The sequence below is a fragment of the Phyllostomus discolor genome, chromosome 2 (genome assembly GCF_004126475.2).
Source record: "Phyllostomus discolor isolate MPI-MPIP mPhyDis1 chromosome 2, mPhyDis1.pri.v3, whole genome shotgun sequence".
Lineage (NCBI taxonomy): Eukaryota > Metazoa > Chordata > Mammalia > Chiroptera > Phyllostomidae > Phyllostomus > Phyllostomus discolor.
This window is the reverse complement of record NC_040904.2, coordinates 94,414,804-94,440,528: the sequence shown is the minus strand read 5'-3', so window position 1 is coordinate 94,440,528 and position 25,725 is coordinate 94,414,804. Positions and strand designations below refer to the sequence as shown.

Here is a 25,725-nt window from a genome sequence, read left to right as displayed (position 1 = left end):
TGACAATATCTTAATACCCTATTTGATTTGTATCATCTTTTATTGGAGACTTATACATTTATGGTTGTTTGTTAGTTTACAGAGCATTTTATATATATATATATATATATAATGGTTTTTTGTTTGTTTCATTTGCCACTCACAAAAAAAACTATATTTTAAGAAAAGAGATATTGCCATTTCCATTATAAAAATGGCAGAACTGAGGCTTGGGTAGGTTAAATGATTTACTAAAATTTTATTAATAACAAATGACAGACAAAGCTTAAGAATCTCAAACTTCTTATCAGTATAATTTTACTATATCAAGTCATTTGTTTTAGAAAATGGTTGAAAGACAATAGTTTAAATAGTTAACTGGAAAATTTACTTACTTCTCTTATTAGTCTCCTATGATAGAAAAAATGAGGCATTACAGTAGCAAATTCTTGAGATTCAAGTGACTCAAACATAACTTTATCACTCACCCATGAAGTAATTTTATAGATGCTAATCGGAGTCCTCTAACTTTTTTCCCACGTGTGCCATATTGCTTGCTATTCTACAACCACTCTAGTTTCATTTCATAGCTTCAGTTGAAAGTCTAAGGTTTAGTCCAAGGTTTAAAGTCCCATATTCAAATACAAAAATACTTATGAAGGGAGGTATACAATGCTTGGCTAATGTAAATTAGCTGACACCTTACGTGGATTATTCCAGTTTTGGGAACATGGCCAAACACTTAATTGAGGGTAGAGTTGGAGGAGAGGTAGTAAGTGAAGTTCTGTTTTTGCCAATCAAGAGAACATAGTTGAAAATGTAAGTATACTTCTACATTATATCTTCTTATGCAAAAGACTAACTAAAACAGAGACACATTTCTTTAGAAGGCAACCATATCCCAAATCACAAATCATGGAATACTATGAAATTTAGAAAAAGTCAAAGAAGGATATTGAGAGTATGTTAAACATATACAGCAGGCAGAACCTATCAAAATAGATGGAGTGAGCCCAAAGACATATGGTATAATTACCTACATGGTACCAGAAAGTCCAAGGCTATGGGTGGCCTATGGAAGCATTCCTGAGCCCAATTTACAATAGAGGTTAAAAGAGGACCTGACAATGAATGAAGAATAATACCAGACTGACACATGTGCCAGAACTAGGAAGTGAGATGATTTTTGCCAGATCATATTCAGGAGAAGAAAAAGAAATATTAAATCATGACCCATAAGACATGTAATATGCAAGTCCTTTAGGGCTCCCACTATCCCAAGTGGGGAAGTCAATGAGCAGAAACATATCCCCTGAGAAATGTGCATAGGGGAGCTGCTGAGAAAGGATATAATGTGCTAGCAGATAGCGCACCAAAATGAAGCTTCCTGCTGTCCCAATTCACTACCCTGCCTCTCTTCCTCAGCAAACAGTTGATAACATTAACTCAGTAAAAAATAAGAAAAGTAATCCGAAAGGAATCAGCATTAAACCCATGCTTAGCTAATTACAAAACAAAAGTTACATAAGAAAACAGATCTCTCTCTTTATATATATATATCAGAAAATAACATACTTTCATAGTAAAAAAGAAATAGAAGAAATTGTGGTCTCTTTAATATGAGGTCAAATTATATATATATATATATATATATATAAGATCAAAGAATTAAGAAAAAAATAAAATGAGCTGTGAGAAAATAGGAAAGAAGACATGTAATATGAACTGAAAAATAAAACTATTATAGAACTAAAAGCAATATTGATCTAGAAAGTAGAATAAGAAAAGAATCTCTAATATTACCACTGTAATTATGGATGAGAAAACTCAGACAAATTAAAAAATGTAAAAAATTTTAAATGATGTGAGAAAATGATAATGATTGGAAGCTTGTATCTCAGATAAAAAATATTATCTCCCTAATAAATCAGAGCTTCTGAAAATTGATAAGAAAGAAGACCCACTTTGATAGGAAAACTGGCACAGAACATTCAGATGGTTCTTAAACTTATTAATGGACATTCAACACAGATAAGAGAAATACATATTAAAATATGTATGATAAAATAAGTGCAAATTTGAAATATAATAAGATGTATGTTCATCCATCAGAATGCGAAAAGTAACTTCAAATTCAGATAAATTTTATATCTATGAAAATAACAAGTACATACATATAAATTTTAGAAATTTAGATAAAGTAGATGATTTCAGGGTAAATAGAAATTACCATATGGGAGCAAAGAGAAATGGAAATAAATTTAGGAAGTTTTAGGGCTACCAGTAGATAAATGTTAATTGTGTATGTGTGTGTTTCTATTTGCTAAAGAAATAAATTAGTCAACTTTGTAAACAGATGATTTTTTCTTCTTATTTCTTAAATGTGTTCCCAACATTTTCCCTATTAGCCCTGAGTAGCCAGGAACAGGCTCCACTAGAGGTTCTGTTCTTTCCTTATCAGTGGGCATCCTGTCTCATCACTTTGCTTTCCTGAGTTGTGGGAGCCATGCAGAGAGGTACAGATAGTTTCTGTGTCCACTCAGGTTTCTTCTGCCTCCTTGGCAAGTCACCTGAGGAGGTTAGCACTGAGAAGATAATGACAGGAGCCTAGTTGCTAGACTTGGTTCTTCTATCATTTGCTTGTAATATGTAACCTTTACATGCATTGCTTTATTATTTTTTTAATCTCTCAGAGATTTGGATTAGAGTCATGCTTCATATTGTTTTCCCAGAAAAGCGTACCTGTCGACAAAATTTCAGGGTTTCGCAGTCTCCCCAAACCTCCTTCCACCACTGGAGTTCTAGTGCCATGTGCTAGATAGATCATTTTAAATTGCTTCACCTCTAATATTTTACAGCAGCGGTGACCACACAGCTTTAAATTAAACACAAATGTCAGATGGAATGATTTTTATTGTGAAAAGTAGAACATGATGATTATCATTACACTGTGCCTTGGGCAAGTTACTTAACCTTTCTGTACCTTAGTTTCCTCATCTATAAAATGGAAAAATTAATAATACTTTATAAGGTTGTTTTGAGGATTAAATGAATACATACATTTACAGCTTTTAGAAAAGTGCATAGCGCACAGTAACCTCTGCACTATGAACTGTTACTAATGTCTCCTACTAGCTGTGAAGTATCTTAGCACAAAGACAAAAATCTTTAAGCTCCTGAAAAATCCTTATTCACATTTTTGTCATGGCTAAAATAGGACCTTTCCCTTTGAAACTATGATTGGATCCATTGCTTTGCTATTAACTAGTAGTTATGAGTGTCCTTACATGCAGGGTGCTTTGGGAGAAGTTAGAATTAACTTCATTAATTTGGGGCTGTTTATTAAGCATTCCTGATCAGTAGAGTAAGTGATTAAACAAAACTAGGGATTAACTTCATCCTGAATAGAAAATTTCTGTTTATACATTCTTTGTTTTTGTGTAGTTTTATTTATTTTGTGTGTGTATGTATAATCTATGACCCACTTACAACTACTGTATTTGAAAACTACAATAAAGTGCAAAATATAAAATAATTTTATTTAACTATCTCAGCATATGTTGTTCTCTTTGAGTGACATTTAAAGTTGAGAAATTATTAAGAAAAAAACACTATGTTGATATTTTGGCATATAAATATCAACTGTCAATTAGAAAACAAAAACACAAAAACTAATATATACAGTTTCAGGTAAGGCATAGTGTACTGTGCCTTTATCTTCATTGGTAGAAAATATTTTGGTGATAATGGTTGTAAAGTGTATCCAAGGTATAATTAAGTTTCAAAATATCAAATTAGCTTATATCAAGCCAATTTTATCTCAAATTTATAAACAGTTGTATAGAGTCACATAAAGCATCAAAGACTGCCTTGGTTATATATGGAAGATAAAAGCCAAGATTCTTCTTACACTTAAAAGAAATGTTGATTTATGTTGAATTTCAAGGAAAATATTATCTGCGTTCCCTGGTTATCACAATTGTCTCATGTGCTCTAGCCTTAGTTTATTTTTAAAAAAAATACAGTTAGTGCTTTTCTAGGAAACCAGGAACTATCTCAGTACTATCTCATTTTATATTTTTATCTAAAATTTAATATTTTAAAAATGTATGAACCCCACATGACCCCTTTTTCTACAGATTCTCTGTTGGGCTGGTGCCATCTGTGGTTGTGAAGCCAAGTGTTCTGTTGGGGCAGAATAATCAAATCAAAGTTAATGGGGTGGCCATCTAAGCAGAGCTCTTTGTCATTAAGGTCCACTCTCGTGATAGTAGCACATTACCCTGCTGATTAGATTTGTAGGAAGGCATCCACCTGTGGCCCACGTTGGCAAAGAAAAGACTTGCTGCCAAGACAGTCCTGGCAAAGTGGGAGGTAGCTGTCCTCGGCAGTAGATTCTTTTCCTGGACAGCCAAAGTGTGCAGGACAACATGAACCATAGTAGTAGATGGGTGATCCCACATTATTTGGCTGATTTGGGTCCCAGAGTAAAGTAACCAAAAGCAGAGGAGTAGAAACTACATCTTTAGAGAGGAATGACTGGTCTTGATTTGGGGGAAAGCAAGTAGAACACACAGAAACACTGAGCAGACCATTAGACAAGATTTAAGCACATGTGCGCCTTTACCTCCATCTCAGGAATGAATTTCTGTGTTTAGACCAGAGCTGTTGTAAGGATTTCCATGTCTGCTCGGGGCACTGAGGTTCTCACAGACTATGGTAAACACAATTTGGCTTACATGCTCTCGTAATCAGGCTGACTTGCACTGGAAATGAGAATGCTCGATAGCAGTGCCAGGCCTCTAGCAGTACCAACTGTTAAATAATAAACAGGCCCTGTTTATGGCAGCCTCTTCCCCTCCCGCCAACATGGAGTGCCCGTTCTCTAGGTTTGGGTGCCTGCGTGTGTTCAGATACTTAGAACAGAGTGTGTGTTGTGCGAGGTGGTGGTGGCATGGAGGCATTAGTCTACATCTAATCTTCTTCGTTTATTAGTCTCCCAGGGCCTCTGTGAGCTAGCAAACAAGCAGAGCTTTGGCAGCCTGAACAATGGCTATGCTGTCATTCTAGATAATGTTACAGACTTTGCAGAGTGCATTGGCTGTTTTTCTTTTTTAAAAGTATTTTTATTGATTATGCTATTACAGTTGTCCCAATTTTTTTCTCCCTTTTATTCGCTCATCCCTGTACCCCCTCTACCCTCCAGAATCCACCCCCCCGCCCTTAGTTCATGTCCATGGATTGTTCATATAAGTTCTTTGGTTTCTCCATTTCCCATATATTCTTAACCTCCCCCGTCTATTTTGTGCCTGCCTATTATGCTTCTTATTCCCTGTACCTTTCTCCCCAATTATTTCCCTCCCTCTCCCCACTGATAACCCTTCATGTGCTCTCCATTTCTGTGAATCTGTTCCTGTTGTAGTTATTTGCTTAGTTGTTTTTTTTTAAGGTTCAGTTGTTGGTAGTTATCAGTTTGTTGTCATTTTACTGTTCGTATTTTTGATCATCATCTTTTTCTAAGTCCCTTTAACATTTCATAATAAGAGTTTGGTGATGATAGTCATTATTTGTTCAAATAAGTTTTCAATTTCTTACCCTTCTTCTTCTCCTTCTGGAACCCCTATGATTTGGATGTTGGAGCATTTGAAGTTGTCCCAGAGGTTCCTAAGCCTCTCCTACTTTTTAAAAATTCTTATGTCTTCATTCTGTTTTGGTTGGATGTTTATTTCTTCCTTTTATTCCAAATTGTTGATTTGAATCCCAATTACCTTCCCTTCACTATTGGTTCCTTGTATATTTTTCTTTATTTCACTTTGCATAGCCTTCACTTTTTCCTCTATTTCATGACCATATGCAACCATTTCTGTGAGCATCCTGATTACCAGTGTTGTGAATTCTGCATCAGATATATTGTCTGTCTCCTCATCATTTAGTTCTTTTTCTGGAGTTTTGATCTATTCTTTCTTTTGGGCCATCTTTCTTTGTCTCAGCACACCTGTTACGTGGTAAGGGGTGGAGGCTTAGGTATTTGCCAGGATGGGGCAACCCTCTTTGCTGCTTTGTGGCACTGCCTATGGGGGAGGGGTCCCCCCATAGTTATAGGTTATAGGGTGCAATAACGCTTGCGTGGCTCTCATCCCACTTTCCCTTACTTCCCTTGCTTCCCACAAGTGAATTGTGTGTGCCCTTTCTGGGATTTGTGTACAATCTAGGACCCTGTGGGTCTTTCCAATGGACTCTTATGTGAGAGTGGGAATTTTTCCTGCTACTGCAACCCTACAGATTTTTTATAGCCAGGGGTTTTGAGTCTTTAGTGTCCCATGCTGAAACCCTGGTTTTCCTGGTCTGTCTCGCTCCCCCATTGTTCCTTCTGGCTTATCAGCATGTGAATGTGGGATTTCCTACGCAGTCAGGCCTTGCCTTGCTGCCCTCCTCTCTCCCCAGGTGTCTGATTTCCGACCCTTTTACTAGTCTGGATGAATGTTTCTTTAACTCCTTGGTTGTTGGATTTTCATGCAAATGATTTTCTGGCAGTTTTAGGTTGTTTTTTTTTTTTAATTTTTTTCCAATATGTTTTTATTAAGCATTTTATTTCATGCACGTTCTTTTTTTATTGTTATTCAAGTACAGTTGTCTCCATTTATTACATTTATTCATTGTTTTTAAATTGGTTGTTATCCTTCTTTTGGTTGTGTGAGGAAGTGAAGCATTTCTGTCTACTCCTCCATGTTGGCCAGAACTCTGTTTTTATTATGTTCATTTTCTCTTCATGCTCTTTCTCCTCCTTTGAATTGTTTCAGAGTGAGTGGGGATTAGAAAGGGTAAGAATGGTTCTGTCAGTTCACTACTTTACTTTTGGGAATTTAGAAAATAATTTACATATTTGTGTCAGTTTTTTTCTTTCTTACATGTATTGGGGTGACATTGGTTAATACAATTTTATAGGCTTCAAGTTACAGTTCTATGACATATCATTTGTATATTGCATTTTGTGTCTACCACCCAAAGTCATCATTTTCCATCACCATGTGTTTGACTCCTTTTATGCTTTAGTACCACTGTTACTCTCCTTCCCTCTGGTAACTACAATACTTTTGTCTGTGTCTGTGAGTTTCTGCTTTTTTTTTCTTGTTCATTTGTTGTATTTAGTTTTATATCCCACATATGAGTGAAATCATATGGTTTGTTTTATTTTAATGGCAAGATGTATATGGTATTATTCATATTGATAATGAATCAGTCAGTCAATCAACAAATGCTTACTGAAGGCCCACAGTGTATGTAGAACCCTAGACTAGGTGCTTATACGTAATTCATTGTTCTTTATATACTCTTACTGAACACCTGCCAGGCTGAATTTGGAGTTTTGTCTTGGATTACAGGTACAAAGGACTGCAGATTCTGGAAGAGCAGTTCAATTAACAGCCAAGCTGAAAACATACACTCAAACTTCAGAAGAAAACAACCCCTAAAAGTCCCAGATTTGGTTATTGAAAATTTTTTCCATTCACTAGTTCCAAGAAGGATGCCTTGGTAATCTTAGTTTTATATTGTTTATTTGCCCAAAGGAGTTTGGTATGCCTCACAGACACAGTGATCAAAAATAGACTCTCTGAATTAGTGACTCCCATAAACCCTGTCCAACCCCCATCCCCAGCAAAACTTAGGATAAATAGACCTGATGCCAATCTTTAGGAGGAGGCATTCATTAATCAGTGTAAATGAGGCATATTCAAAATAGGGTTATCTGGGGCATGTGATGGTAGGGTAGGGGTAAGTATAAATCAAAAAGACTAGTTTTCTCAAGAACTAATTCTAAAGGCAATGCCTCAACGTTTTAGTAATGACAATATCTACCAGGATGACCACTATGAAAAATAGCCCTTACTAGAGGTCTGTGTTAAAATACACTTGTTTAGAAAATTCACTAATATTCATTCATGATGGCTCCCACATGAAAAAGCTGTCCTTTGGTTGGAATACCAAAACCACTTGCTTAAGTGAAGTGAAACTCCTCCCATTTCAGGTCACTAAATGGTTTTAACTGTGAGGTAATCGTTCAGGTTCTTGAAGTAGCATAATTTTTAGGTCAAAACTATATATTTGAATTAAAAACTCTGGTGACAGCTCAGAGGGTGTTGTGATTATTGAGGTATACTTTTGCTGGTATTTTCTTTAAGAGAAATGCAAATGCCTATCATTAGAAAGTTTTGGTTAATTTATAGTGTCAAAAGTGGTTTAAAAACTGTATCATGTTGAATTCACTCAGAACAGTTTACAAATGCCTGATGGCAAAAATTAATAGGGAAGCAGTCTTTTAAAAATCAACTAGCATTGTATTACAAATTAATGCATTCATATTCACCATTATTCTCCTGTTGGATCTATGTCCTCTTGTTAGAGAACTCTCAAAGGTTTCATCCAAAGGAACTAGACCCAGATTAATTACACTTCATCCTAGAATTGTTGCCTATGTCCAGTAGGCCTCCTTAACCAGCTTGTCAAGCCCTAACCAGGGGCAACTAGGAGGGTACCTAAGTGGGCCCTATCAGAACTCTCCCCCTATGTTAGGCTACTTGCAGCCACTATCAACCACACACTCATCTAGGCTCTGAATTATCAAGGTTTAATCTGTTGTGGATGGGAAAGTAGATACCCAAAGATTTTAGAATTGTGTCTTAATGGAGAATATGTAGCCTCTGCATAGGGCTTGAGGGAGCTCTCTTAAGAGTAAACTAAGGCCCTGGCTGGCGTAGCTCAGTGGATTGAGCGTGGGCTGGGAACCAAAGTGTCCCAGGTTCGATTCCCAGCCAGGGTACATTCCTGGGTTGCAGGCCATAAACCCCAGCAACCGCACATTGATGTTTCTCTCCCTCTCTCTCTCTCTCTCTCTCTCTCTCTCTCTCTCTCTATCTCTCTCCCTTCCCTCCCTAAAAATAAATAAAAATAAAATCTTTAAAAAAAAAAGAGTAAACTACATCAAGGTGGTGATTTGTGTTGGTGGCTTGATCATTTTATCTCCTGTGTTCCAGTAGGGTCAGTTTTTATTTTATACATACACATAAACACATACACATACGTTGTTGGTCTTTGTAGCTACATATACCACAAATATTATATGCTATATAATATGTACACGTATAATATTGTGTGTTTATCTATCTACCTACCTTTCTATACCTCTGGTAATTGTTCCTGGTTACTTAGATGCCAAAATCTATGAAAGTAAGCTTTTTGGCAGGGATGGGCAGGGAGTACCTATTTAAGCACCCACATATCTAGAAGTCCAAGAAACTTACTTATAAGATGCCGCCAGACCATATGGTCAAGATATGTACAATCGAAGACCAATATAGTACATTACCTTAATACTTATTAGAAAAACCTTTCACTGCCTAATTTAGTGTTTTGTGTAATATAAAAATGTTTAGGTGTATTTAATAGGAAATATGTATATAGTTACAGTTAACTTTGTTTTTTGGGGAAGTGGAATTTCTGGAACAGCACTTAAATAAAATGAATAGTACTGGCCTACTTAGAAAAATTAATTATGAAAGAAAAAATAATGGAGTATAGTTGCAGATAATGGTTTTTGGGTATGTTGCTGGTTGCAATCCATCCTGAGGCTTATTTATAATTGACACAATTCGAGTTTTCGAGAATTCAGTAGCTTTGATTGATTTATAGGGATTCATATAGGATATGAGTTATTGAGGAGGTGGGGAATGAAGATGGGTAGGGCTTACTGCTTTATATTTAAGTTTTATAGAATTTCATACTCATAATTTTTGAAGAAAAATATTGTTTACAGGAAAAGAGCACCAGGTTCTTTAATAGAGAGGATTTAATACAGTTAGGTCCTTATATCAATAAACTTTTATATTAGATCAGATAATAAAAATCAAACATGCTTTTGCATTAAAGACTACTTTATTTTCTATGTTGTCTACAAACTGTTTCCATAATTTGCTTTTCACTGAATGAAATTTTTATTTTTTTCATCAGATATTTAGTGAATACCTACTGTGTATCAGGTACCATTCTAAGCACTTTGGATCAGTCAGTCATGAAGTAGGTTAGGATGTGATCAATGCACAAGTCATTTATGCATGACCTATAAAAGAATAAATTGGACTTCATCAAAATTAAAAATGTCAGCTCTTTGAGAACATTATTAATAAAATGAAAAGATAAACCACAGACTGTAAGAAAATATTTGTAAAGAATATGAGGATGGTCCAGAAGGTATTTAGCCATGTGGTATGAAAATAGAGACATTCATTGAAGAAGATACAAGAAACATTGTACATAGGACACTGATGCCTCAGTCCCCTTCAAAGTAGGCACCTTAAGCCCTAGCCTGGTGTCTCAGTTGGTTGGAGCACTGATCTATGCCCCAAAAGGCTGCTGGTTCAATTCTTGGTTGGGGTGCAAAGTAGGCACCTTAGGACCTCACAGTTCTCCCAATCATGTTCAGTTGCCCCATCCTATTTTCCTGATACCCAGCAATGGTCTGAAATCTCTTCCCTTTCAAAGGTGATTTTGGTTTGGGAAAAGCCAGAAGTCACAGGGTGCCAAATCTGGGCTGTAGAGGGGTTGAGTCACCTGGGTGATTTGATATTTCACCAAAAAACTCTGTACAAGATGTGATGCATGAAGGGGCATGTTGTCGTGATGAAGCTGCCAATCACCAGTTGCCCATAATTATGGCTTTCTGAATCATCTAAATAGTTTCTGTGGAGGAATGTTCAAACTTAATGCAAAATTTGAGGCAGATTTGTTGCTCTGGTTGTACAGTCATTTTAAATGTGAAGGCCACACAGTACACATGCTCATTCAATGGCATCTACAGCCCCTACTAATTAGTACAGTGAAATTGTCATTTTTCACACATGGGCATTTCAATCTATTCTCCTTGGCTGCCAGGTTATATCGATGTCACACAAACCATTCTCATTATATTAATAATGGCTGGACTTTTTCCAAACAGACCTCATATATCTGATGAATATATAAAGGAAATATAAAGAACATTCAAAACCCAAAACTGCAGGAAAAGACTGGGTGTAACTTGTTAACTCCTGTATTTACAGAGTATCCAGCTTAATAACTCATTTTTGAGTGAATGAACAAATGTTTTTAGAGAAGAGGATACAATAGAAATGGAAACAGTAGGAGGGTCTAAATTCTGAGAAACAGTCATCCCATTCCATAGTTTTGCTTTGCATTAGCCTTCCTGTTCCTCACAACAGTTCCAGGTGGTGAGTTTTCTGATATACTATGCGCAAAAACATCAACACCTTTACAGATGACACCTAGGCTATTGCTCAGGCTAACACTAAGGAAGAATCTGTAAGCAGCTGATACATGAGAGTAGAATAGTGTATGTAAAGAAACTAAGCTGGAAATTAAGAGGCTCAAGTTCCAGTCAGCATTGATGTGCAGTAGCCTCAGGCCTACCTTTTGGAACTTAAGTTTTAGTTTATAAAGAGTTATACTGCCTATGCTGCTTTATCCCATGATCTTGTTTGAGAGTCAAAAACACAATAGGTCTTAAGAGTAAGTGATGAACTGTTGTAGTAATATAAGGGTTTCTGCCTTGGCCTGGTGGTTTTCCTTGGGTGAGGATTTAAAACAAGGAGGGAGTGAAATAAATGTAAGGGTTTGTTGTGAAGGGGGTTAAAATGCCCCATAAAGGCAGTCCTACTTAACCTTTGCAGTATTAGAAGTTGGTGTTCTCAGGATTCTCTCTTGGCTCTCTCCTTACTTTGGCCAGTCTTCCTGGCCAAACATATTTATTTCTGTAGTTTTGAGTAGTACCTTCATATGGATAACCACCACATTATTTTCTTCAACTCAAGCTTATCTCTGAGCACTGCCTTCTTGACCTCTTTTCTTTTTCTTAAATATATTTTGTTGATTACACTAATACAGTTGTCCCATTTCCCCCTTCACTCCCCTCCACCCTGCACACCCTCTCCCACCCACATTCCCCCGCCTTTAGTTCATGTCCATGTGTCATAAGTTCTTTAGCTTCTACATTTCCCATCTATTTTTTACCTACAATCTATGCTACCTATTCTCTGTATCTTTTCCCCCCTCTCTCTTCCTCCCACTCCCCTGTTGCTAACCCTCCACATGATCTCCATTGTTGTGGTTCTGTTCCTGTTCTAGTTGTTTGCTTAGTTTGTTTTTGTTTTAGGTGTGGTTGTTAATAATTGTGAGTTTGCTATCATTTTACTATACATGTTTTTGATCTTCTTTTTCTTAGACAAGTCCCTTTAACATTTCATTTAATAAGGGCTTGGTGATGATGAACTCCTTTAACTTGACCTTATCTGAGAAACACTTTATCTGCCCTTCCTTTCTAAATGAAAGCTTTGCTGGATAGAGCAATCTTGGATGTAGGTCCTTGGCTTTTCATAACTTGGAAGACTTCTTTCCAGTCCCTTCTTGCCTGCAAGGTCTCTTTTGAGAAATCAACTGACAGTCTGATGGGAACTCCTTTGTAGGTTACTGTCCCCTTATCTCTTGCTGCTTCTAGGATTCTCTCCTTCATTTTAACTTTGGCTAATGTAATTATGATATGCCTTGGTATGTTCCTCCTTGGGTGCAACTTCTTTGGGACTCTCTGAGCTTCCTGGTCTTCCTGGAAGTCTATTTCCTTTGCCAGATTGGGGAAGTTCTTCATTATTTGTTCATATAACTTTTCCACTTGTTGCTCTTCCTCTTCCCCTTCTGGTGCCCCTATAATTCAGATGTTGGAATGTTTAAAGATATTCTGCAGGTTCCTAAGCATCTTCTCATTTTTTTGAATTATTACTTCTCCATTCTTTTCTATTCGGTTGTTTCTTCCTTCTGGTCCACTCCATTGATCTGAGTCCCAGTTTTCTTCCCATCACTATTGGTTCCCTGTGCATTTTCCTTCATTTCACTTATCATAGCCTTCATTTTTTCATCTAATTTGTGACCAACTTCAACTAATTCTGTGAGCATCCTGATCACCAGTGCTTTGAACTGTGCATCTGATAGGTTGGCTGTCTCTTGGTTGCTTAGTTGTATTTGTTCTGGAGCTTTGATCTGTTCTTCCATTTGGGCCATCTTTTTTTGTCTTGTCATACCTGTTACGTATGAGGGTCAGAGCCTTAGGTGTTCACCAGAGCGGGGCAACCCAGTCCCTGGGTTGTGATGCTGTATGTAGGGGCGGAGTCCAAGAGGGAACAGTGATTCTTGCTCCACTCTCTGTTGGATTTCAGTCCCTTCCTCCACTTTCCCCAAGCTAACTGGGCCTTTCTGGTGCTAATTCCCATGCTGGTGGGTTTGTGCACATTCTAGGACCCTGTGGATCTCTCCAATGAACTCTCCTTTGAGGCTGGGAGTCTCTCCTGGCACCTCAATCCCCACAGGTGTTTTCAATCAGTGCCCTAAGGCTCTATTTCCCGGTGCTGAGACCCTAGGTTGTGTGTTTTGTCTCACTGCCCAATTTCACCTGGTTTGTGTGTGCGTGAATGTGGGACTGCCTGGACAGCCACCTGCCTTGCATGCAGTGCCTCGTTTCACAATCGCCACCTTGCTGGGTCTGCCAGCTGCCTGCATGCTCAGGGTCCACCCGCTGCGGTCTTGTGCCCAGGATGCTTTACAAGCCCAGTGCCACCACTTTTTGTGCTGCCAACCCCTCCCCGCCTGGCTGCTTGACTCCACCCTTCCTACCGGTCTGGATGAATGTGTCTATTTTAACTCCTTAGTTGTCTGACTTCCACCCAGTTCAGTTTTCTGTCAGATCTGGTTGTTATCTTGTTTCTAAATTGTTGTTCACCTTATTTTGGTTGTGGGAGGAGGCACAGTGTGTCTACCTATGCCTCCATCTTGGCCAGAAGTCATGCAATCTTGACCTCTCTTCTTGAACAAGCCATAGACACTCCAAACTCCGTATGTTCTGAACTAAACTCCTAACCTTCTTTCCAAACATGTTTGTACCTCCCATGTTGCCACATAATTGCCTGTATTAGAAATATAACATTATTCTTTACTTTATTTATATTTTCTAGTGTCATACATTTATTCAGTCTCTTAGTTCTTTTGATTTTTTTCATAAGTATATTTAAATTTGTTAACTCCTCTCAATACCACGGCTGCCACTTTAGTCTAAGGTACCATCTTACCTCACTTAATTATTGCTACATTCTCCTGATCTCCTTAATATCAACCTTAAAACCTGGCCCCTGTCTTCTAGCCTGACACTATCACTTTTTCCCTAACATTGTTTGGAATACTCTTCTGTTTCTCCCTTCTTCCCCCTTCTACTCAGGTACACTGAAACAACTTAGCAAGAGTCAATATGAAGCTCATTTTGTCCATATGTCTCTCCTAATTCCTTGACTGATTAGGCTTGCCTTACATTGTACACTGAAAATGTGTGCCTTGTTTTTACTGATTGTTTTGCCTAAATCTCCTTTAAGATTGGGAATGGTATATCTCACTCAAGGCTGTATTTCTAGTGCTTAACACAATGCCTGGTATTGAGTAAGCATTTAATAAATATTTGTTGAGTGAATGAATAAATACATAAATTTTAACAGCAATAAATGATATGGCTAATGTATTACATTTTAAAAATATTTTTTAAATCTCTTTTTAAATTTTTTTTAAGATTTTTAAAATTTATTTTTAGAGAAGGAAGGGAGGGGGAAAGAGAGAGAGAGAGAAACATCAATGTGCGGTTGCTGGGGGCCATGGCCTGCAACCCAGGTATGTGCCCTGACTGGGAATTGAACCTGCGATGCTTTGATTCGCAGCCCGCACTCAATCCACTGAGCTACACCAGCCAGGGCTTACATTTTTAGTTTAACTTTTTTTGTAATATTGGCCCAGTTTTTCCTTAGAAAAGTAAAAAACAGTAAAAAAATTCTTGAAACTTTATTTCACATTTGTTATGTGTATTTTGAATAGTTGTCACTAGAGTTAATTTTCTGGTATTAAGGAATTAATTCCAAAATGTGAAACACCTAAAATATATGATTCCTATATTTTTTTCCTTTAGGAAAATTATCGTTAAAACTTCTTTCATTTTTTCTGCTGTAGTGTCAGGGATAATCAAAGGTGTCCATGATTGGTATGAATTTGACAACTTTGTCATAGAGATTATTAGCTGTTGTCAATTTTCTTAGACTAACATTTCAGAAAATTTTGTTATCACAGACTTTGCCTCTCCATCTAGCTGTCTTAAGTCCAAGCTAGATGCAAATATTTTTTAGTAATGCTGTAGCATTGTTTTTCCATCATTTTTCAATGAGAAACTAGGGAGAATATTAAAAATGCAACAGTAAAAAAAAGGAACCTGGTCTGACTATGGTGCCACCGATAACCGAGGAGTTTGCTTAAAACGGCATGAATAGTTGGTTTGAAATAAAGGTTTGTCAAAACATTTGTAATTGTGCAACCAGTTTCCACATTGATCAAACCCTTATGCTCAAATTAATACCTTGCTAAAATGGTGATTCTTGAGGAAAACAACAGTTTTTAACTTTTATAGATATGTAGTACACTTTTGAATTTATTAACAGGTTAATTGAGTATTGAATATTGAGCTGAATAATATTCTGGTGTTAGCATACTTAGAGTGAGGTACTTCACTTACCATCATTTTACTAATGAGGAACTGAAGATCAAATATATAAAGTAGCTTGATTTTTGATATCACATAATTTGTATATAGAAAGCCCAGATTTAAATCAGAATATGTCTTTATATATGATCTTTCTCCTCTCTGCAAAACAATTACTTGTTCTGGGATATTAATATATTACTTTTGAGTAGTTAGATTTGCAAAGACTTTTTTCCAAATAAGGTCATATTCATAGGTTGTAGGGATTAAGATGTGGGCATGTCTTTCAGGGGGCCACCATTCAACTCACTATACAGGAATACTGTAGGAAATATTTTGCTCTCAAAACAGTAAATATGTTGTTGACATACTTAGTAGTCAAAGTGCAATGGCTTGTTAATGTTGATTCTCCATCAGGACCAGCAGTAGGACAGTGTCACTCTCACTAATACGAAAAGAACTATAATATTCTTCTGGGGATGCTGCTCACACTTTTGGAGTGGCTTAACTAAAGCTGTGACTCATCCTGCCTATTTGGTTGCAAATGGAGACATCAGTAAATAGGTTGAAAGATACCTGGTTTTCCTTCCTGTGGCCAATCTCAAATCTCTATGAAGGCAGTGTTTAAGCTGAGAGTAATGACAAGGAGACAGTCATGTAAAGTTGTAGTACATGCAGTATAAGCAGAGGAGAGAGCCAGACTAGGAATAGTAGGAATAGGCTTGGTTTGTTGGAGGAACATGTGCCACTGAGGCAGAAGCACAATGAACAAGGTAAGAGTAGTAGGAGATGAGATCAGAGAGGAAGACAGGAACAGATAATAGAGGGACTTTTTCGTCACGGCTTTACAACATACATACATTGTAGATTTTAAACAAGGGAATGATATGATCTTCCATGCAGTTCAGGACCCTCAGGCTTCTGCTTAGAAAATCGATTGGAAATGGCAAAAATGGAAGCAGGGAAATCAATTAGGAGACCAGATAAGAGATAATTGTGATTTAGGTTGGTGATAGCAGAAATGGTAAGAAATGGTTGTGTTGGGTTTGGGATGTACTTTTGGGGTTGGATGTACTTTTGGGGTGGAGGTTATTGATGGATTTGATGTATTGGGGCAGTCAAGAGGAATCGGAGGCTTTTAATGTTCAGTCTGAGCAACTGGGTTGATGGTGGCACCTTTCACTGAGAAGGAAGAAGTGTGATTTGATTGGAGATGGAGGTGTTGACCAGGGTGCTATGGAATCAGGAGTTTTGTCTTGGATATATTATGGTGGTCTGTAGTATGTAGAAATATCAAGAGAAGTTCCCATTAATCTCAGTTTTGTGCTTTGAGCCATATTCGTGCTTTGGAAAAACCACACCTAACATCCCATGTATCTTTTTTCTAATGAACTTTATTTTTTAAAAATCTTTGTGGCGAAATTTTGTCAGAGGCTATTTGAATGCTTAAATAGATAAAATGACTCCATCTTTTTAATACCATAAATTAGTCAGACATAATTTCTCTTATGGAGTTCTGCAAAATCCACTGAGAAAAAATCAGTGTAGTATTTTTGTTATCATTTATTATAACTTGAATATCAAATACAAAATAACCTTTACTCTATCCTTGATTCAGACTTTGTTATAGCTTCTAATCATGCCTTTCTATATTTACTAGTAATTCATTCATGGCACCTCACTCACCTTAAAAATTTGTAACAGCATTGCTATATGTCCTGTGGGTGCAGTGGGTCATATGAGTGGATCATTGTTTTCCTTCTTCTGCAATAAGTAGTGAGAATGATTATGATTACATGGATGCATTTGTCCCATAAGATGAAGTGATCAGAAAATTACAGAGAAAATGCTAATAATGACAACAACATTTTCTAACTGTCAAAATCTAAGTCTTAAAGAACTTTAAAAAAGGGCCAATATCATCTAGGCTAGTTGAACAGCAGTGCCCTGCATGAATACTTAGCAAAAATGTATCTTTAGATATCTCTGTGCTGCCAAATGTTGAGTGATTCTCTAGCCCACTGAAAAATTTAGAATTAACTCTGAGATACTAAAATATGGAACTGAGGGGCATAGATTTGATCGGCTAATTCTGAGCCAATGTATTGTAACTGCTGTGCATTGGGAGATACTTGTGAGCTGGTATATTATAAAATTAAATTGTATTATATAGTGCACTGTATTGTTCTGTCAGATTTTGATATCCTCACTCTAAATAATTCATGGGAAGAAATGATCACTTCATAATGCCACAAACTCAGCAGGCAAAACTAATTTTACACAATATGAAAACAGATTTTATTTATTTAAAAGGAATATTAAAAAACACAACTTTTTTGACACCAGCTGCTGAGAAATAAATAGAATACTTTATGACAAAAAAATCTAAATCTATAAAAGCTATTCCTGGGAGATCAAGTTAAGAATTGTAAAGATACATTTAAATGCCCTGGTCAATGTTATAAGCTTGTTTTTGAGGAAAAGGAGCCCTTCTGTCTTGCTCACTCTCTGTGGGAATAAAACAGTATTGGGAGAAAATTAGCTTTACAAAAACCCTCTTTACACCTACAGAATAAGGCCAGCTAAGTCGAACACTTTAGGTAGCACTCAAAAGATGCCCCTCCCCACCCTACAAGCCCAAATGACATCTTTAGGTAAATGGTAACTAATATCCGTAAGTACAAACTAAAAACTACTGCTTAGCTTTGTCCAAACTAGACCTTAACTAGAAATGAAAAGAATATTTTGGCATGACCACAACAATTTTCCTTCCACTGTGGCTTTAAGAATAGAATGAGAAAATAAAGTGAAAATAAAATGAGACTCTTGGGGGGGGGGGATTTATTAGAGGGACATTTGTACAAATATTATATTTTTATGCTAATGGTAAAAATCCAGGCTTGCTGTTCAATTCAATAATAACTCCATATCCAACACAGTCAGATGCTGATTTTAGACAAAGAACGGGACCCATGCCATGGGTGGATCTGGGTTTAGTGTGAGGAGCATGAAGGTCCAAGCATTAGGCAGGCCTCTTCTCTGAAGCCCCAGAGAGAAAACAAGTGTGGAGAAAGAGCAGGGGTTGGAGTGAGGGAACTAAGAGATAGAAAGAAGAAAGAAGAAAGTAAAGTCTAAAAGAATTATTTATTTTAGCACCAAAACAATGAAAACGCATTATATTAGTAATATAAATGTAGTTTATAGAATTTTTACTTTAAAAAATGTTTAACTTAAAAACTCTTGCTGACAGCGGGAATGTAAATCTGAGGCTATGAGACTGACTCACCAGCAGAAGTTTATTATGTCTTTAACAATGGCTGAATTCCAGCCTTCTTCATGTACAGTAAAATGGGGCAGGTTTGTATACCCATGGTGTCATAGGCACCATTGTAAGGGCTTGTCTCTGGTTTTGTTATAAGTTTCCTTCTTCATGGGTTTTAAGTAAGGAGTTAGACATTCATTTTAAATTTCAAAGTGTTAACAAATTTGGAGGGACACCAAATTTGCACTATTAAGCACTATTATTCTTTAACTTTTCAAGACTTAAAATATTTTAGAATGTAGCTAAGATTTTAAACGTTCGGTAGAGTTAGCAAACTCTTTGATGGGATGGTGTTTTTAGTAGCTTTCTGTATTTTTGAGGGGCAATAGCACATACAAAGATGATGGGTTTCCTTTATTCTTAGCATGTCAGTGCAGTCTAATATGTACATTACCACAATTGTTTTGAGAATAGCAGAAAGAGCACTGAGATTCCAATACAGAAGGCCTGAAGTTCAAATTCCCACTTAATTCCACTTGCATGTTGTTGACCTTATGCAGCTCATTTTAACCTTTCTGTGCCTTATTATTTTTTATTTGTAAAATGGCATTAACAATACATTGTAAGATTCTCTTACCATTCAGTGAAATAACAAAGTTATTAGGAAGTTTAAAGTGCTATGAAAATGTTAATTTAATTGTTTTAATGAATATTATATAACTTTTATTTCTCAAAGGCAACAGTGTTGCATATTAAGGGACGGCTTTGTGCATATGTAATGTAATATATGTAAAAATGACTTTTCTACTGAGCATTTTGCTATAACACAGCTAGCAATTATCATGCTAAAATTAACCAAAACAAAGCTGGTATAGTAATGTTAGTATTAGACAATCTGAGTAATATTGAAATGGTTTTTCAATAAATTGTATATGGGCCAGACCTTTTTTTATGTATAGAAAGAAATAAAACCAGAAATTCTGAAATTCCTAATTTCATACTTTTGATTTTTCCAAGATTTCTACCTTTTATAATACAAAGCTCATATCCTTTTTACTCAAATCTCTACCTCAGCATCTTCTCACTGCACAAGCTACAGATAGAATGAGACAAACATTATTTAAGTAGAATTATTTTAAAGGCCATATTAATTTTATGAAATTGTATATATCCTGAAATAAGTTGTCACCTTTACATCTGTTCAGACAGATGCTGTAAATCAATAATCAAAAACAGAACACTGGCCTAAAATATTCATTTGTTTTTATGTAGAAATGGGAATGTTCACACTAACTGGGGGAGGGGAGATTCATTCAATGCACGGATTTAGTATCTAAGATTTGAAACATAGCTGCCTGTGTAATTAAGAACACTTAATTGAACTGAGATGTTGACTTTGAATATAGAGAATTTTAGAAATAGAAAAGATAATATTTTATACCTTTTTAGAAATAGAATGATATCATTGTTATTTATAGAGAGATTTATTATATTTAGTTGTAAAATGTCAAAGATTTTGTCATTAGTGAATTTGGGGTGATTGTCCCTTTTGCCCCTTGCAGAATTTACTTTGTTAGAATAGATTGTCACACTCCTTGAAGACAATTGCTTTGATAACGACATCAGTCCCAGTGCTTTTATCAAATCTGGAGATGAGCAACAAGATGTACGAATGGCACTGACACATTCAGCCATGATAAAATTTGCTGAGCATGATATATATCACAGAATAAGGGGATTTTTGGTAGGGAAGTAGTATAATCTACATGCACTTTTGTGGAAAAAAACACTTAGTGATTTTTGTATTAACCTGGCATTTTGTACAAGCCTGGAGTTTATATTTATACAAAGAGCTGCTCTGAGATTCAACAGAATGACTGAGAATGGACTGGGGCACGTGGGGCAGAGGAGGGCAGGATTCTGCTGACCTGACAGAATATGGCTTTGGGTTATCACCTCCAAAGTAACACTAAATTCCTTTCTATGCAATTGTAACGTGTTTCATTTTACAGGGGACTCATCTATAGAGTACAAGACGTTTGCTGTCTTTCATGGAAATAATGCAGTTAAGCTTCTTGATGTCTCAACAGATTAATATAAATGTTCAGATACAAAGTTAGTAGTTTAGCCCAGGCTGGTGTGGCTCAGTGGATTGAGTGCAGGGCTGCAAACAAAAGGGTCGCTGGTTTGCTTCCCAGTCAGGGCACATGCCTGGGTTGCAGGCCAGGTGCCCACTAGGGGTGTGCAAGAGGCAACCACACATTGATGTTTCTCTCCTCTTTCTCCCTCCCTTCCCTTCTGTCTAAAAATAAATAAATAAATAAATAAATAAACCTTTAAAAATGTTAGTAGTTTAATGGTAGTCTACAAACATAATTAGTAATGAAATTTAAGCAGAGCCTGTGGGAGTAGAATCCTAGAATCCAATCATATCATTTTACAGGTAGAAGTATAGGTCATATTCTTCTAGGACCTATACTAGTAACAGATGAGGTAAAGATCTCTAAGTTAGGGTGTGCCTTCCACACACCCCAAGAAGCAGGTCTCTCTGGTCTCCAGTTGAGTGCTTTTTCTAGTAGAACTTCACTTCTTTATATCTGGACGATAAATTCAGTCTCACAGAATGATATTGGTCATATTTACTTTTCTAGGCAGTTAAGTATCTATTCACTCCTATTCTAAGGAAACAGACCCACTAAGTGGTAAAGCTTGGATTTGAATGAAAGCAGTTTAGGTTCCAGAGCTTAACCACTATGCTATGTAGCCTCTCGAGCATTTTTTAATTACATCCATACTTAGAAATGGCATGAATAAGTTCTCAGTGCTTCAGAAAAACCAGTTTCAAGAAAGAACAAAATAAATGTAAATGGGAGACATACCCATTATATAAATTAAAATAGAACTGGAGTGTTTTACCTAGAAAAGAAGAAACCATGAGAAAAATATGGTAGCTAAGGGAAAACAGGGTCATAATTATTTTCAATGACTATAGAGCAAAGCTAGGACCAATGGGTGGGAATTATAAGAAGATAGATTCTGGCTTAATGTCATGGTGCAGTAATCAAAATAGACAACCTTGTTAGTGAGTTCCCTCTTTGTGTATACATAGGTTGCATATCTGGTCCCTGTTGTAGACAGGATTGCTACACTCGAGTGCAACTATGCTTAGTTAGGTGAGAGGTAAGGGGTGACGTTCAAGTTCATCTGAAACGATATTGTAAGGCATGTAAGGGCAACAGCTCTAGACAGATCTGCCTTGAATTCTGGCACCACCATTTCTTGCTCCAGGAACTTAGTCAAGTTACTTAACTCTAACTTCTGAGTCCCAATTTCTTCATCTATAATTGGGATAATTATATTAATTTCCTAGAGTTGTGTTAAGGAGAAATAAGATCATTATGTAAAATAGTTAGCACTGTGAGAGGCACGTAGTAAGTATGTAGAAGAAATTAAATTTGGGGGGAGTTACAAATTCATTAATTTTTTAAAAAATGAACTACAGTGCTAATCACTCATTCCTATGGAAAAGATAGCTTGGCTTAGAAGGTAATAAGTGGTAGGACTTTATGCCCACCAATCTTTTGCTGTCTTTGTGGGAGGGACCATGGTCTTTAGATTGTGAAACATGCTTATAAAGGAAGCTTTGTAAATGAACTTATTTAAAATGCACTGGAGCAGCTTACATTTTCAGAGCATCCTGTAGTGGACCCTTTTAAAATGGGAATAATCCACTGCCTAATTTATCTGTTTGGTAAGGTCAGAATTTCGCTCATGGAATCTTCTTAAAGCAAAGATAACACCTGCACTGTTATTCCTCCAAGGTAGACAGTATTTTCCTGCTGGGCTGATGTTTAGGGAGGTACAGAGTGCCTCATGGATTCAGGATGGATAGGATGGGTAACTGCTGAAACATACCAGGGCTATGCAGTCAGTATCCACATTAACTCTATTTTGTGACGCTTACATTTTTGTGAGCATGCCTGCTCAAATAGGTCAGTCGATAATGAGACCATTGAATATAGGAATATTGCCTTTGTTGAAGAGTTGGATAATTAAGAGTAATTTTCCTTATCTCCATTTATCTCTCTGACATTTCAGTGTAAATCAACATGAAGTTATGACATGATACATAGATCCTCCAGGAAAAGCCAAACTGCCTTGGGAAGTGTGCAGTGCAAAGAGCGCTGGGTTAAGGACTCTGAAGAAGATCTGCCACATACCTCCTTCATGGCGTGGGAGAAGATGCCATTTATTTTATATTTTTTAGTCTCCTAGTTATAAAATAATTAGGTTAGATTTAGATCTTTTATGTAACTCTAGCTAAATACTTTTAGGGCATTTGATTCATAAAATTAGGTGAAATTATTTTGTTTCTTCCTTTCTAGTAGAAAGAATGGAACAGGAAATCAAAAAAAGAACAGTTATGAAGTAGTTAAGTGGTTTTCTTATTCCCAGTCAACAATAGTTGTCACTCTGCCTCATAAAATAAAATTTATGAGACATTTTATTTTACCAAGATATAGAAATGAATATGAACATGGGCAAACTCAAACCAAATAGGTCTTTTCTCCCATCAGCTGGCACACGTTGACCTGTGTTTGGAGAAATTTAAATGTATTTGAGAGAAAGCCACCTCACTTATAAATTAATTATATATAATGCTAAAATAATTATATCTTTTCATTGATCTCCTTTATTTTCACAGTATCTGTGGGAATTTTGCCAGTTCTTTATAGAGTTCTTTAAGCTTATTTATAACCAATTTAGATGAAGTACACTTTGAATATATGCTGGTGACTGTCCTCTACAAGTTGAATAGTTTAAACATGCATCAGATGTGCATGTTTAAACTATCTGGTGCTTCTCAAAGACAGCCCCTTAAGAGCTCAGGTGACTACTGTACAAGAGCTTGAATCCACTTCAAATTTTCCCAAGTTTTTGTGCTTATAACCCATGCAGGATGTAAAAGGAGCTGGAATTCATAAATGACGCTGACTTATCTTTTATCGAGTGATAATTTAAAACACATTTTTATACAGATTTATGCATTATAAAAGGGTACTACTATCCAGCCCTGAATTTCTTATTGTCAAATTCTTCAAGCTGATTTTTTCAGAGAAACTGTTAAACTTAATTCAATTAAGGCATAATTAAACTTTGGATTTAACCAAATTGGAAAATACAGACAAAGCCTTTGTACTCTACAATTATTTCCAGAGTTATTCTGTCAACCCTAAAGATGCTAAAACCATCAAGATAGTAAGCGTGTGTTATGAGAAGGTCACCGTGATGACGGGCATAATGGCCAGTGGCCATCAGTGGGTCATGAGACTTCACATTCTGAAGGTGAAGAAGAATCTTACTTAGTCGTTTGAGTCTTGAGAACGTTGCTATGTATCATTATATATCATTGCCAGTTTTTTAACATGTAGGCAAACAAAAAACCCAGTCAGTTTTCCTAATAAATAAAAAATAAATATTAGTTAGTCATATAACAAAACAATTTCCATGCTCCATTTTCTAAGAATGTAGCAAACACAGGAAGCATATAGAAAGCAGCTTATATCAGGAATAATTAAAATAAGTCACCTACTATAAATTCAAGAAAGTTGAATCTACAGTTTTGGAAAAAATTCCTAACTTATGGAGTAGAGATTAAGATTTAATTATATGTTATCCTTTCAGAAACATAGTACAGGGATTTCTCTATGCAATAAAGGATGCAGGAATAATTATTGAGTACTTATTCAGTGCTTAATATTTGATATCATTAAAATATGAATAATAAATATGTAATAATTGCTTGAGAATGAGTCTGTATGACAATAAGATTACCTTACAGGTCCTGTAGAATAATGAAGATATTTTAACTAGATATATATTATGAATCTATTTATTATAAGATTAAATATATTTACAAAAATAGCTCCATCAGTTGAACCATTTAATCTCACTTTGATATGTCTGGCAATTTCTGTAGTTATCTAATTGGAATGTAGACTTTGGGAGACTCTAAAATCTCTTGTGAGTTTACATTTGTGAAGCCTACAAGTGTGCTAGCAGTAGAAACAAAGGAATAACAAAGGAAAATAACCAAGCCCAGGTATGCTTGAGTTATTCTTGTATCTATATTGAAGTATTGGCTATGGGTTCCATGGTGGAGTCCAACTTATGCTAAAGCACAATATATTTTTTAAGCAGTGCTTGGTTTTGTAATTGGAGAATTGGCAACCCATAAAAGCCCAAGAGCACCCTCTAGTGAAAGTTCTGTAGTAGTCCTAAGGGGCCTGCTCTTGACCTTGGCTTTTCTTTTCAGATGACCTTCGATTGCCCCAAAGGAAGCAGAGGTTTTAGTGACCGGCTTTATCTTAAAACAATTTCCAGATCACAAAGCAGGTGGTATTCTTGCCTCATTTTGGTAGTGGTAGAAATGCTTAAATGCTAGTACCTGATATTCCACCATTTCCATGATTGTTTGTTTTTACTTACAATATCAGCCAGCCACACAACATTTCTACTGTAGTCATATGTTCAAATAGTTTCTGGGACTAATATAAGTAAAATAACAGTGGGAAATGTGTTACCGAATTACAATACTCTTGCCTCCTCCCTCTATTTTTTTCATACCTCTTACTCTTGGCTCATGTAAACTGTATTCAGGAAGGCAAGCAATATTAGTCCTTAGCAATATTAGATATCAAGAGTAGCAGTCTGAGATTTAAAGTAGAGGTCAAAAGTGATTGGAGGGGTCAAGAAAAAGTCCCAGTATTTACACACTTTTGAGTTTTTATATTATCTGATTACTACAAATATATATTTCCACTTAAATCTTGAGCAGAAATGAAAATGACATATTCCACAATGTTTGAGACAGCACCTT

The 25,725-nt window shown here is 36.3% G+C and overlaps 1 protein-coding gene across 7 annotated transcripts in view; it reads left to right on the top strand.

Moving 5' to 3' along the window:
* The window catches only part of ZBTB20 (zinc finger and BTB domain containing 20), a 708,962-nt gene that overhangs the window by 158,168 nt on the left and 525,069 nt on the right, over positions 1–25,725 (top strand). The gene's annotated exons all lie outside the window — the stretch shown is intronic.